This window comes from Lutra lutra, chromosome 8 (genome assembly GCF_902655055.1).
Source record: "Lutra lutra chromosome 8, mLutLut1.2, whole genome shotgun sequence".
NCBI lineage: Eukaryota > Metazoa > Chordata > Mammalia > Carnivora > Mustelidae > Lutra > Lutra lutra.
Window position 1 is genome coordinate 66898490 of NC_062285.1, and position 14148 is coordinate 66912637.

Consider the following 14148-nt stretch of genomic DNA (forward strand, 5'->3'; position numbering starts at 1 on the left):
AGCCTGGGATCATGACCTGAGCCAAAGGCAGATGCCTAATGACTGAGCCACCCAGGCGCCCCAGTGCTGTTTCTTTTTTCTAGAGGGCTCTTTTCCTGGCTCTTTTATAATTATACTTCTAAGATTTTTCAAGTCTAATCTTACCCACTACCTCTCACAGAAGACTTGGTGATGACATGACTGGGCATATTACAGTAGGAACAACTACTCTTGAGCCATCAGCTGAATCCTGACAACTCTCTGAAATTAAACCATAAATTCAATCAGGTGCAACAAAAGAAAATAGAAACTTCCTACCAGTCCCCTGTTTAGTTTTTTTTTTCATTCCTCCTTCCTCCTTTTGTGATCATGCTATGGTGTATCGGCAACAATAAATACCAATTTGTTTGGATTATTTTCCCAACATTCAACTAGATGCTCAATTCCAAAATGTAGATGTCATCCTCCATTCTTCCCTTTCCCTCACTCAGTAATTTGATCTATTAATCATTTATATTAACCATCCTCCAGATCACATTCTAATGTATCACAGTCCTGCCATTATGATCAAAGCTACCATTACCTTTGGTAATAACCTGATCCTTGGTCTCCTTCCTTTCGTTCCTAACTATTTGTTAAATCACCCACTGTTAAATCAATCATTTAAGAACAGGAATCAGTTTAGATCACTCACCCATCAAATACTTTACAAAGACTTTGCATTACAGTTTGAATGTCCAGTTTTTCCACTACAAATAGTCTGTCTCCTCCCCACCTCTCTGACCTCATCTCAAGCCACTTAACTCTTTGTATACTAAGTTTCCAGACACTCTGGCCTTGATTCTGTTTTTCAAATGTGCCAAACTCAGTCTGTTGTTCCTTTTTTCTTTCTTTTTTTTTCTTCCACTCAGACTATGTCCTCTTACTTTCGGAAGGAGGAGAAGAGGGATCATCAGTGGCAATAGACGGTTGTGGAAGCACCACCGAGAGCCAGCTTCACGCTGAGGAGAAAGCCCTGCGCCTCCTCCTCATGGTTTCAGGGATTCTACATTCAGAGAAACTTCTCCAGTAACAAACCATAGACATGATCCCTGAAAGCATGGTTTTTGCTGTTCCTTTTTTCTAAAACTCTTCTGGCTCTTCATATGATTGGCTTTCTGTGGCTTTTAATCTTAAGTGTTACCTCTCAGAGAAGATTCCTGTGACAACACTCCTAACCTATTTCCCCCAACTCAGATTCTCTATCATATCACAATATTGCTTTTACTTCAGAGCACTTCACTGTGAAACATAATATTTGTCATTTAGATGTTTGTCTGAATATCTTTTTTTTTTCTCTATAGAATGTAGGCTCCATGAGGACAAGGACCTGGTCTGTCTTATTAACTATTATCTCCTCACTGCTAGAATAGCACATGGCACATCGTACTGGTCAATAAACATTTCAACAAATATTTTAGAAAAACTAAACAACAATTATGGCAGATGAGTTCTTCTTTCTTCTTCTTCTCCTTCTACTACTACTTCTTCTTCTTCTTCTTCCCCTCCTTCTCCTCCTCCTCCCCACCCCTTCCTCATTCCTCCTCTTCATCCTCCTCCTCCTCCCCCTCCTTCCTCTTCTTCTTCTCCTTCTCCTTTTTCTTCTTCCTCCTCCTCCTCCTCCTCTTCTTTTTCCTCCTCCTCTTCTTCTCCTTCTCCTCCTTCTCCTCCTCTTTCTTCTTCTTCTTCTTCTTCTTCTTCTTCTTCTTCTTCTTCTTCTTCTTCTTCTTCTTCTTCTTCTTCTTCTTCTTCTTCTTCTTCTTCTTCTTCTTCTTCCTCTTCTTCAATATCCATGGCAGGCCATATAATGATCTGTGAACACTGCTGGTGAGCACTCACACAGTCTAGACTGACAATTCCCTCTGGACGGACTGTCCTGTAGGGTTGTCCATCCGGACTTTCCAGAGCAGGCTGCTTGGTTTTGTGACTTAGAGCAGTCCATGGGCTCCAGAGACTTAGTACTCCATTGCTACAGTACATCTAAGAGAAGCTTTCTGACATTTTTACATCAAACAACCTGGTGTCTTATTTACCGGTGGTGGTCTTTCCTCATTCCTTCAAATAATTGAAATTGCCTCATAATTTCTGATTATATCCCCCCAACTTTCACTCCCCCTACATAGACTAAATTTCCCAAAACTTGGAGTAAACATAAGCTTTATACCAAAGGGAAGAAAGGAAGAGCTGGAAATCTACTCTATTAAACCATAAATAGACCTACAAGGCAGTCAATCATAAGACTGAGTCCAGAGATTCTAACTCTAATTTATTTCTGTTATAAATTTATGAAAAACATTCCTTGAAACCTACTTTTTCAGAGAAAGATTCATTCCTAGGAGAATAAAATGATATTGCTACACTACAAAGGAATGGAAATTTCCAGAATATAAACCTGCATAGTGAGAGGCTTGTCTTGCTAGGACAGCACACATGGAGACTTTGCCATGTGTTTTTTTTTTTTTTTTTAATTTTTTTTTTAAAGGAATATGATATTTATTTTTTTTTAAAGATTTTATTTATTTATTTGACAGATAGAGATCACAAGTAGATGGAGAGGAAGGCAGAGACAGAGAGAGAGGGAAGCAGGCTTCTTGCTGAGCAGAGAGCCTGATGTGGGACTCGATCCCAGGACCCTGAGATCATGACCTGAGCCGAAGGCAGCGGCTTAACCCACTGAGCCACCCAGGCGCCCTGCCATGTGTTTTTTTAATACAGTTTCAGTTTCAAAACACCTCTACAGATAAAACTTCATGTATAGAGGATAATAATGACTACCAAAATGTAAATCTCTTCAACCCTTACCTCCCAGAACATAAGAACAATAAGGAAGATAAATAAAGCCACATGTGACCCAAATCTTCAGCATTGCTAGAAGAGAGAAAATATCAAATTCATATTACTTTTAAGAAATAAATAAATACCAAATTCCATAGTTCTCACTGCTGCTGCCTGCCTGTGTTGTGTCTGAAGAGTAAGCAAAGGGAGGCTAAAAGATTCCTTGGGGAACAGTACACAGATGAGAAACAGGAAAAGCACCCTAGGAAAAGAAGAATTCAGCACCAAAATCCAAATAGTGGTCTGAATCTAGAAATTCACAGCACCAAGCATCTGGAAGGTACTTGAAAATGAGAAGGTGGTAGGATTAGAGAATTATTGCTGGGAGAGAAAGGTAAACAGAGAAAATTAGTGCCTCTTGGGAATATGTAGTAGTAAAGAAGGGAAAAAAAAGAGTAAAAAGATGTGGGAGAGAAGTAACAATCTTACAGAAACAAAGAACTAAAACAACTTGGCCCCACTACCATCACCAAAAGAAACAATAGTATCCTTTAATTAGACTATAGTTTGACAAACTGAAAGAGGTCACTCTCAAACAAGGAATCTTGTCCATCAGATGTTCTGAAATAGAAAAAAAGTCAAATTTCATATATTGCTATTGAAAGAAGAAAACACAAACTGAATCAAAGATACCAGCTGAGAAAATTCTCCTCAACCACACTTGCGCACACACACACACACACACACACACACACACACACACACACACCTGCAGAGAACTGTAACACCACACTTGAATTAGAATTTTAAATCCTCAATTGAGAATTTAAAGGTTTGTTTTTTGTTTGTTTTTTTGTTTGTTTGTTTGTTTGTTTTTGTTAAGTAAGAATCAGGAATGCCTGGGTGGCTCAGCCTGCCTGCCTGCCTTTGGCTCAGGTCATGATCCCAGGGTCCTGGGATCTAGTGCTGCATCTAGCTCTCTGCTCATCTGGGAATCTGCTTCTCCCTCTCTGCCCCGCCCCCCACTCCCGCTTATCTCTCTCTCAAATAAATAAATAAAATCCTTTAACAAAAATAAATAAATAAAAATTAATAATAGAAATGGTCCCCAAAACAACAACAACAAAACTCTCATAGGAAGAGAGCAATAAGAGTTTAGTTAGCTAAAAAATATATAAACAAAGATATAAACTATTTTTAAAAAAGAATAAATTACAAAATGCTCAAGGTATAATAAATCCAAGTGAAAATTTAATGAGGCCATTGAAGAAGAAAAACAATCAAGAAAATAAAATGAGATAAAGAAATAAAAATGATTGAAGAGATGGTAAATGAAACAGAAGGCAAGCCAGGAATGCCCAGTGTGCATATAATTAGAGATTCCAAAGAAAAACAAAACAGTCTAATAGCAGTAATATTTAAAACTGTAATCTAACAAAGCTTTCAAAACACAGCTAAATTTACATACTGAAAAGGCCCCTTGTGTACCCTGGAAAGCTGACCCAGAACAATAAATTCTCAAAATCTTAGTAAAACTATTAGTCTTTAAAGACAAAAACAAGATCATCAGGATTCCTGGACAAAAACATTAAATTATAAAAATTTAAAAAATTACACTGCTGCCAGACTTTTCAAGAGCAAGACCAAAGAGTAGCAGCATTCAAAAAATCTAAGAAAAGTCTGAGCCAAGGATTTTATATTCAACAAGTGTCAAGCCTATAAAAATGAACAACTTTGAATGAGAAGCAACTCAAGATACACTGTAACCAGGAGCTCTTCATGAACCTTCTACTGTAAGATGAGCACAGTGGAAAACAAAGAACAACTGGGAAGCTTCTACAAAAGGACCAAAGATGAACATTTCACATCCTTAACTGTAGAACTAATACAGGGTGGGTTTTGATGTATGAAGGGAAATAGTATGTAAACATCATATATTTTGTCAAAAAAATAATACAACTAATGGAAGGAGAAAATGGGAAAAAATGGAATAAGAGCATTGTTGTAAATATAATAGGTGGGAAGAATGAAACATTAAGTAGGAAATAAGGTGATTAAAGGCACTATAAAAGGTATACATGAATAAGTATACATGAATAAAACATAAGACAAAACTCCTTCAATATCAAAAGAAATGTTAAATAAAGGAAAGGAGGCTTAATAAATACAGAACGAGGTAAATACAGAAAGGGGTACAGTAAATATAATACACTAGATACAGTAATTATAAAATAACATTACAAAAGCAACATATCAGTCATAAAAATAAATATGAACAGGCTTCACTTACATACGAGAGGAAAATATTTTCAGATTGGCTCCTAGAGCAAACTCAGCTCTGCTGTGTATAAGAGACACACTTAAAACAGTAACTCAAAAGTTTGAAACATAAAAGCAAGGGCAAAGACATACTAGGCAACTGGGAACATTAAGGAAGCAGGGCTTGTGCTTCTGATATCAAAGTAAAATTCAAGCCAAGAAACATTAAATGAGAACAAAAAGGGCATTTTAAAATGCTAGAAGCCATAATTCACAAGGAAGAAATAAAAGTTATTTCTATGCACCAAATAATACTGTAACTATTTATTAAAAACAAACCATAAGAGATATAAAATGCAATAGTAACATTAAAAATAGGAGATTTTGAAGCATTATTTTCAGCTCAAGACAAAATTTTAAAATTCGGGCTAGAGAAGATCTAAATAACATAATAAGCAATATACAATGTGGAGGGATATATCAAACACTATACAGCAGTATGGGGAATACGTTTTCTTCTCAAATGCACATAGAATATTCCCCCCAGATTAATCTTATATTAGGTCACAAAGAAAGGATCTGCAATTTCCATATTAGAAGCAACTACAGCAACACTCTGATCACAATTCAAAACAACTGAAAATTAAAAAAGAAATTTCATGTGGAAATTAAAGTGGAAGAGGAAATATAATCACAAGTTACAAAACTTCTGAAAAAAGAAAGATAACTAAAACAATAGAATCTGTGGGGTATATTTAAAGTAATGATCGGGGAAATTTCAAATTTAAACATCTATATCAGGGGTCAGAAAACTAGTCCCTGGGGCAAACCCAGCTCAATGCCCATTTTGTATGACCTGCAAACCCAGTCCAACTTATTTATTTACGTATGTCTTATGGCTGCTTTTGCACTGCAACCGCAGAGTTGGTGAGCTGTGACAGAGATTATATGGCTCACAAAACCTAAAATTGATACTATTTATAAGCCCTTTACAAAAAAATATTTGCTGCTTCTCACTCCATAGCAATAGAGAGATAGATAAACATTAAATAAATCCTCAACTTAAAAAGTAGAAAACAAGTAAGCCAAAATAAGCACAATGAAGAAAATAACAGAGATAAACACAGAGATTAATTAGGTAGGGAAAAGAAAATAGTCTAGTATATTAAATCAAAATTTTAGGGCACCTGGGTGGCTCAGTTGCTTAAGCACCTGCCTTCAGCTCAGATCATGATCCCAGGGTCCTGGGATGGAGTCCTGTGTCCAGCTCCCTGCTCTTTGAAGAGTCTCTCCTCTGTCTTCCTCTGGCCCACTCCTGGCTTGTGTTCTCTGCTGTCTCACTCACTCTCTCTCTCAAATAAGTAAATAAAGTCTTAAATTAATTAATTATTAATTAAATCAACCTGGGTGGCTCAGTGGGTTGAGGCCTCTGCCTTCGGCTCGGGTCATGATCCCAGGGTCCTGGGATCGAGCCCCGCATCGGGCTGTCTGCTCAGCGGGGAGCCTGCTTCCTCCTCTCTCTCTGCCTGCTTGTGATTTCTGTCTGTCAAATAAATAAATAAAATCTTTAAAAAAACAAAACAAAACAAAACATTGTAATCTTAAAAAGGGTAAAAAAGTAGACAAAATGCTAGCTAAACGAATATTTTTTTTTTTTTTTTAAAGGGAAAGAAGGGGTGCCTGGGTGGCTCAGTGGGTTTAAGCCTCTGCCTTCAGCTCAGGTCTTGATCCCAGGGTGCTGGGATGGAGCCCCACATCTGGCTCTCTGCTCAGCAGGGAGCCCGCTTCCCTTCCTCTCTCTCTGCCTGCCTCTGCCTACCTGTGCTCTCTGTCTGTCAAATAAATAAATAAAATCTTAAAAAAAAATAAAAAAATTAAAAAGGAGAAGTAGTACATGGAAGAAATAACTATTGATACAGAGGGAGAAATCTATACTATATTATATATGTAATACAAGATAATTAGAAATAAATTTTGCAGACCTGCATAAAAAATGAAAAGATAGATAAAATCAATAATAATAATTCATTAGAAAAATAAAATTTGTCAAAACTGTCTGGTGGACAATAGAATAATTTCTGTAAAAGATAAAGTGAAATATCAAATAAAAAAAACTAAAACAATAAGGAGAAATTTTTTTGCAACATATATCAACAGACAAAGGGATACTATACCTAGTATATAAAGAAGTATTTTTTTAATCTAAGTAAAGAAAAAAATTCAACACTCTATAGAAAAAGTGACAAAAGACATGAATATAGATAAAATCACAAAGAGCATGTGATCTTTAAACACATGAAATGGCATTCAAAGTTATTTATAATAAAGGAGATTTAAGGGCGCCTGGGTGGCTCAGTGGGTTAAGCCGCTGCCTTCGGCTCAGGTCATGATCCCAGGTCCTGGGTTCAAGCCCCACATCGGGCTTTCTGCTCAGCAGGGAGCCTGCTTCCTCCTCTCTCTCTGCCTGCCTCTCTGCCTACTTGTGATTTCTCTCTGTCAAATAAATAAATAAAATCTTTAAAAAAAATATTAAAAAAAAAGGAGATTTAAATTAGAATCTCACTAAGTTACCATTTCTCACTATAGATTGGTAGAAATTCAAAAACTTAATAATGCACTCTGCTGGTAAGGCTGTGGAGAAAGAGGCACTCTCATACATTGCTGTGGGAATGCAAAATGGTACAACTCTTCTGGAGAATTTGGCAATATCTAACAAAATTATATATGCATTTACATTCTGTATCAGAAATCCCATCTCTAGGAAGGTATATTTGGAACAGTATGAAAATATATGTTGCACATTATTTGTGATGACAAAATATTGCAAATTACCTAAGTGCCCAAATTGAAGGCTTGGTCTATTAAACTACACCCACATAGTGGCACACTACCAAGTTATAAAAAGAATGAGGAAGACTTCTATAAATAGATATGGGGTGATTTTTAGGATATATTTGTAAGAAAGGCACAGTGCATATCAGTATATGATATACTTCCTGTGAGTGGCGTATGTGTTGTGTGTGTATATGTGTGTGCTTACTTTTGCAAAAGTAAATAAGAAAGATGCCAAAAAACAATGCAAGTGGTTACTGGCAAGGGTACAGGGGAGCAGGAGCCAGAAAATATATGCCACTGAGAGTGATACATGTCTGGTTTACATTTTTGTGTAGTTTGATTTTAGAAACATATTAATGTTCTCCATATTAAAATACTAAAATGAAAGGAAAAAATTAAAACCTTAGGCAATCAAAAACAAATGAACCCTGAAGAATTACTTAATCAGACAGTGGTATAGGGAGACCTAACCCAAGTAACTTTTAAAAGAATACCTTGACTACATATCCACAATCCATTAAAAAAGAAAAAGAAATCAAATCAAATCTTACAGGCATTTTAGTAAATATATTACTCATAACTGTATCAATTATTTCTGTTTGTTTCGGTTTTGGTTTTATTGAGGTATAACTGGCATATAGCATTATAGTAGTTTCTGATGTATAATATAATGACTCTATATTTATATACACAGCACATGATCACCATAATAAGTCTGATTACCATCTGTCACCATACAAAATTATAATTTTTTTTCTTGTGATGAAAACTTTTAGAATTACTCTTTTGGCAACTATCAAGTATGTACTACAATATTACTGACCACAGCCACCATGCTGTATAGAGTATCACGGTGAATTATTTATTTTATAATTGGAAATTTGTACCTCTTAACCCATTTCACTCATCCCCAAACTCCTTCTCTGCTAGCAACCACTGTTCTGTTCTTTGCATCTATGGGTTTTACTTTGTTTTGTGTGCTTGTTTTTTTGGTTCCACATGTCATTGAAATTGTATAGTACTTGTCTTTCTTTTTCTGCCTTATTAGCATAAGGATCAAGATCCATCTATGTTATTAAAAATGGTAAGATTTTATTCTTTATTTAAGGCTGAATAGTATTCCATTTTATAGATATATATACCACATTTTCTTAATCCATTCATTCATTGGTGGTTATTTAAGTCATTTCCATATCTTGGTTATAAATAATGCATGGAAGTGCATATATCTTTTCAAATTAGAGTTTTGTTTCTTCAGATAACTATCTAGTGCTAGAATCACTGGATCATGTCATTTTTAAATTTTTTAGGAAACTCCATACTGTTTTCTCTAGTGGTTGCACCAATTTACATTCCCACCAACAGTGCATTAAAGTTCCCATTCCCCCACATCCTTCCCAACACTTCTTTTTTTTTTTTTTTTCTTTTTTTGGATAGTAACTATTGTAATAAAAATGAAGTGGTTATCTTATTGTGGTTTGATTCACATTCCTCTGATGATTAGAGATGTTGAGCATCTTTTCCTGTGCCTGTTGGCCAACTGTACATCTTCTTTGGAAAAATATCTATTCAGGTCTTCTACCCATTGTTTGATTGTATGGTTTTTTTGCTATTGAGTTCTATGTATCCTTTATATATTTTGGATATTAACCTTTCATTGGATACATAATTTACAAATATTTTCTCTCATTCAGTGGTTGTCTTTTCATTTTGTTGATGGTGTCCTTTGCTTAGCAAAAGCTTTTTAGTTTGATGTAATCTCATTTGTTTATTTTTGTTTTTTGTAGTTAGGTCCAAAAAATCATTGCTGAGACTGAAGTCAAAATATTTTTCACTTACGTTTTTATCTAGGAGTTTTATGGCTTCCGGTCATTCAAGTCTTTAAGTTGAGTTTTGTGTATGGTGTAAGATGATAACCTAGTTTCATTTTTTTTGCTTGTAGCTGTCCAGTTTTCTCCATCTGGCCCCGGGGGGTCTCGAACAGACTGTTTCTGGCTACTTGCCACTGACAAAATCCAAAGGCTGAGAGACTGTTGGTGGTGAAACAAGAATAGAATTTATTCAATGAGGCCAACACCAGGAAGACAGTGGACTAAGGTCCAAAGACTGTCTCCAAAGCACCAAAAATACTTCAGGTTTGTAAAGGGAAAATGTAGGACAAAAGTAGGTGGTCATATGCCAGTGTGAAGTGAAGGTCAAATCGATCATTGTCCTAGAGTCATGGGGTCTTGTGGGTTCAGGGCATTCCTCATTGCTTGAGGGGTCATTTTGGTTCCCATTAAGGGATGCTTTGCCCACAGTGTCCCTTGCTTGAGTTAAGAAGCAATATAATCAATTCGAAAGTTTAAGGTCAAAATGGAGGGAGTTGAAGTGCTCTTTTACTTAAAACTGACCCTACTGTGGGAATGGTGAGCAAAATGCACTTTCCAAGGAAAGGAAACAGGGTGAGGAGCTTCTGATTGTTCAAGTCCAGGTTGGGGGGTCAACAGGTGGTCAAATGCTCTTGATGACCTCCTCCAGCATCACCTTATGGACAGAATATTAGAAACCCTAGAAATTTTAAGTATCAACATATAATAATAATTTGAAAAAAAATCTTCAATTTTATAATTATTTTTATTTGTTCTTAATCATAGTATTCCACTTATTTCAAAAAGACAGCAGACATTTGATGTTCCTCAAAAATATATCTGTGTAACAAATTTTTTAAAGCTGGGGAAAAACCTGTTATAAAATATCTGACAGTGAACACAAAGGTATCTAAAACAGGCATCAGGTGGTAATAGGAACAAAAGTAGCCGAAGTCAACAGCTTTAAACATTGATCATTAGGGGCACCTGGGTGCCTCAGTGGGTTAAAGCCTCTGCCTTTGGCTCAAGTCATGGTCCCAGAGTCCTGGGATTGAATCCCGCATCGAGCTCTCTGCTTAGCAGGGAGCCTGCTTCCTCCTCTCTCTCTCTGCCTGCTTCTCTGCCTACTTGTGATCTCTGTCTGTCAAATAAGTAAATAAAATCTTTTAAATAAATAAATAAACATTGATCATTAAATAAAATCAATTGAAATTTTTCAATGTATAGGCCACCACCAAAGGAATAAAACAGTATGTATACTGTCCAAATCTTTAGGAGAGCCCTCTAGGAAAAGAAGAGAGAGAAAAATAAATCTACAGCTCATTCCATATACTTTCTTTTGTCTTGTCTCAAAATTACTTTGAAGCATATTGCTGAATATTTAAGCCAAACATTCAAAAATAAGAAAGTACAGCAAAGCCAGGCAACTTGGAATAAAGGAACAAAGAGTTCTCAGATTCAACTACTTTTTTTTGAACAAGCCCTATGTGCTCATTCCTTCTGAGGCAGTATTTCAACACAAATCTTTAAGATGGGCATCATTACCCTCATTTTTATGAATGAGAACGCCGAAACTCAGAGAGAGCAAATAGCTCACCCAAGGCCATAAACCGAATGAGCATCCATGTTGTGATTCAAATCCAGATATTTGCCTCCGGATTCCACCTGAATTGTTTCATGTTGCTTTCCTACAGCTTACTCAAGTTCAGCAGTGCTCAAGTTCAGCAAGTCAACAATTGCTTTCTCTTTCCTCTTTTGTTATGCTGACTTTCCTGCTCTCATCATTTATGCAAAGAATCAAATCAACACAATAACATGTGCATTGTGCCTAAGTAAACAGGATGTTCCCACTTACAAGATGGAATAGCACGAATTTGTATTCTATCCAGCCTCAGGCATCAATCTCAACAAAAGTGAAAAGGAGGGCAACTCTGGCTGCTTCTAAATTTCCCTTACATTCTAGGAGCTGTGCCAAGTGAAATCTTGCAGCTTATACTTAAAAAAAAAAAAAAAAAAAAAATCCAAAACCAAACAAAAAAGAAAACCTTTGTGCATTCATTCTAGTAAGTAAGCACACACATACAAACTCTTATTTATAACTATTCCCAATGGTAGCCAAGTAATTTCCCACTTTATTCTAAACATCCCAGTTACATAAATTTTGCATAATTTCCCAAACCCTGAAAACTAAAGACAAATATTCACTTCCCTCTCAAAAAATTAAATATTTTAAAAGGTATCTGTCAAATTGTTAGTACATAGGTGTTTCTCCAGGTAGACTCCAAGTTTCTGTGTGGCCACTGGTTTCGAGGCAAGAAAAATGTTACTTTAATAGATGCACTCACCCTCCCTCTAACTGATCCAACCAAACACCCTCAATAAAAGGTTGGGATATTTGGACAAAACGGGTACTTGAAGAATTGAGGTTATCGCTATTCTGTTGGGAACATTAATTTTTAACTCTAATGAGGGATTTAGACCAAAAAATTATATACTGTATACTTATTATATTGGGGGGAATTCAAAACTGCCAAATTTGCCACAACTCAAGAGGGGAGCTATATTGATTTGCTGCCAAGTAATTATGTATAATATCTAAAGACTTATGGTAGAGATGTCATCCTGTTTCATTAATGGTTTTCCATTTATATGCTAAAGTGCTTACATTTTCAGAAAATTCACAAGTCTCAAAAAAAAAAGAAAATTCACAAGTCTCTCAAGTCATTTATCCAACAAGATGGCTAATGCAGATAATTCTTTTTACGTGTATGATCTAGGGAAAATAAAGACAAAAACATGTACATAAAGGCATGTAAAAACCACGCCCTTGTAACTTCATCTGCCTCTGTAACTTCTTTAGTGTTAAGGAGTCCATTTTCTTTCTTTTCCTCAGAGAAAGAGAGGAAGAAAAGCTCAACTGATGACTAACAACTGTTCTCAAGCCTATTGCAGAAATGCTCACTAGTACAATACACTGCCCTTTGAAGTTTTCCCTTGTGTTAGTAATTACCAAATCAGAGGGGCCATAAAATAATAATTTCAAAGACCAAATTCCAGTTTTTATGTAGCAAAAGATGCTCTCTTGCCAGTTTCATGCTTTATGAGACATATATTTTAAAATACAGCATATCCTCAATCCTAGCATTTCTTACCACCCCTACTCCTCACTACTACTTCAGCCACAGCTAGTGGGTTCTGGCTTGATAACTGTCCTTGGCTGCCTGCCTCTTGTTGGCCCTCTGCCATCATATCACCACTCAGCAGTGGACAGAATGATACTTTCATATCATGCCATCCCTATTCTCAAAAACTCTCTAATAACTTTCTAGCTCTCAGAATGAAAAACTAATTTTTTCCCCCATGGCTTGAAAGACCTTAAGTTATCTGGCTTCAGCCTCTCTCTCAGTGAACGTAAAGAAGAGATGCACATGACCAGGCATAGGGGTAGTCATCTTCCCAGGAAACAGGCCTATGGGAGAAATTAGGGCTGCAGTTTTGATCGTCAATCTGATTCTCTAAGAATAAGAGAGAAAAAAGTAGTTTCCAAAAAGAGAGAAAAGAAAAAATAAAGAGGGTATTTCCAAGAAGAGATCAGAAACTTTAATGTACATATGACTGAAATTAAGGCATCTTCAGAGGGTTGGTTAAAGAAAAACTGGTGGGTTTATTTGGAAATAACTTAATCTTTTCATAATTTCGATGTAAGCTTGTTTGTCCATTGCAAGACGAAAAAGAAAGAAAAAATTTACTTTGCTGTCATTGAAAGAGTTGCAAAGAGTACTGGCCTCCATTTTGTATTTACATTTTCCGTGGGCTTAATGTTTTAAAGTTTTAAAATGATTTTAAAAGTCAATTATCCTCCAATGAAAAATAAATATTTTTTAACTAAAGGAGATCTTTCCAGAGAACTATATATCAAAATTTGGAAATTAAAATATTAGTTGAACAATTTTAGAAATTTAAATATATCTGGAGTGTCCCTAAGAGTCCAACTAGTTCAAGAAGCAAATCTCTGCCTGGTATAGGAATACTTTCTTTTACAGCTTTGAACACATGGTCATCTAATTTCCAGTTGAAAAGTTCCCATGACAAAGGACTTTTCACCTTAAGATATCTTCCATTACAATTCTGATAAATGGAGAAGTCTTTACATTGAGTCAACTACCTTTTTAAGTTTTCACTTATTGATTCTAGATTTGTCTTCAGTGTAGAATAAATCTAAGTTTTCATTGACCTAATGTTGTAATATTTTATTACAACTGGCATTTCTTTTGCACTTGCTCTCTTCCACAATCTAAAATGCCCAGATCTGGGGCACCTGGGTGGCTCAGTTGTTAAACCTCTACCTTTGGCTCAGGTCATGATCCCGGGGTCCTGGGGTCGATCCCGCATCGGACTCCATGTTCAGCCG

General features: G+C 36.1%; 1 pseudogene; it reads right to left on the reverse strand.

Annotated features, from left to right (window-relative positions):
• Positions 1 to 881: 881 nt before the first annotated feature.
• Positions 882 to 1086, reverse strand: LOC125108012 (uncharacterized; annotated as a pseudogene).
• Between the last annotated feature and the right edge of the window lie 13062 nt (positions 1087 to 14148).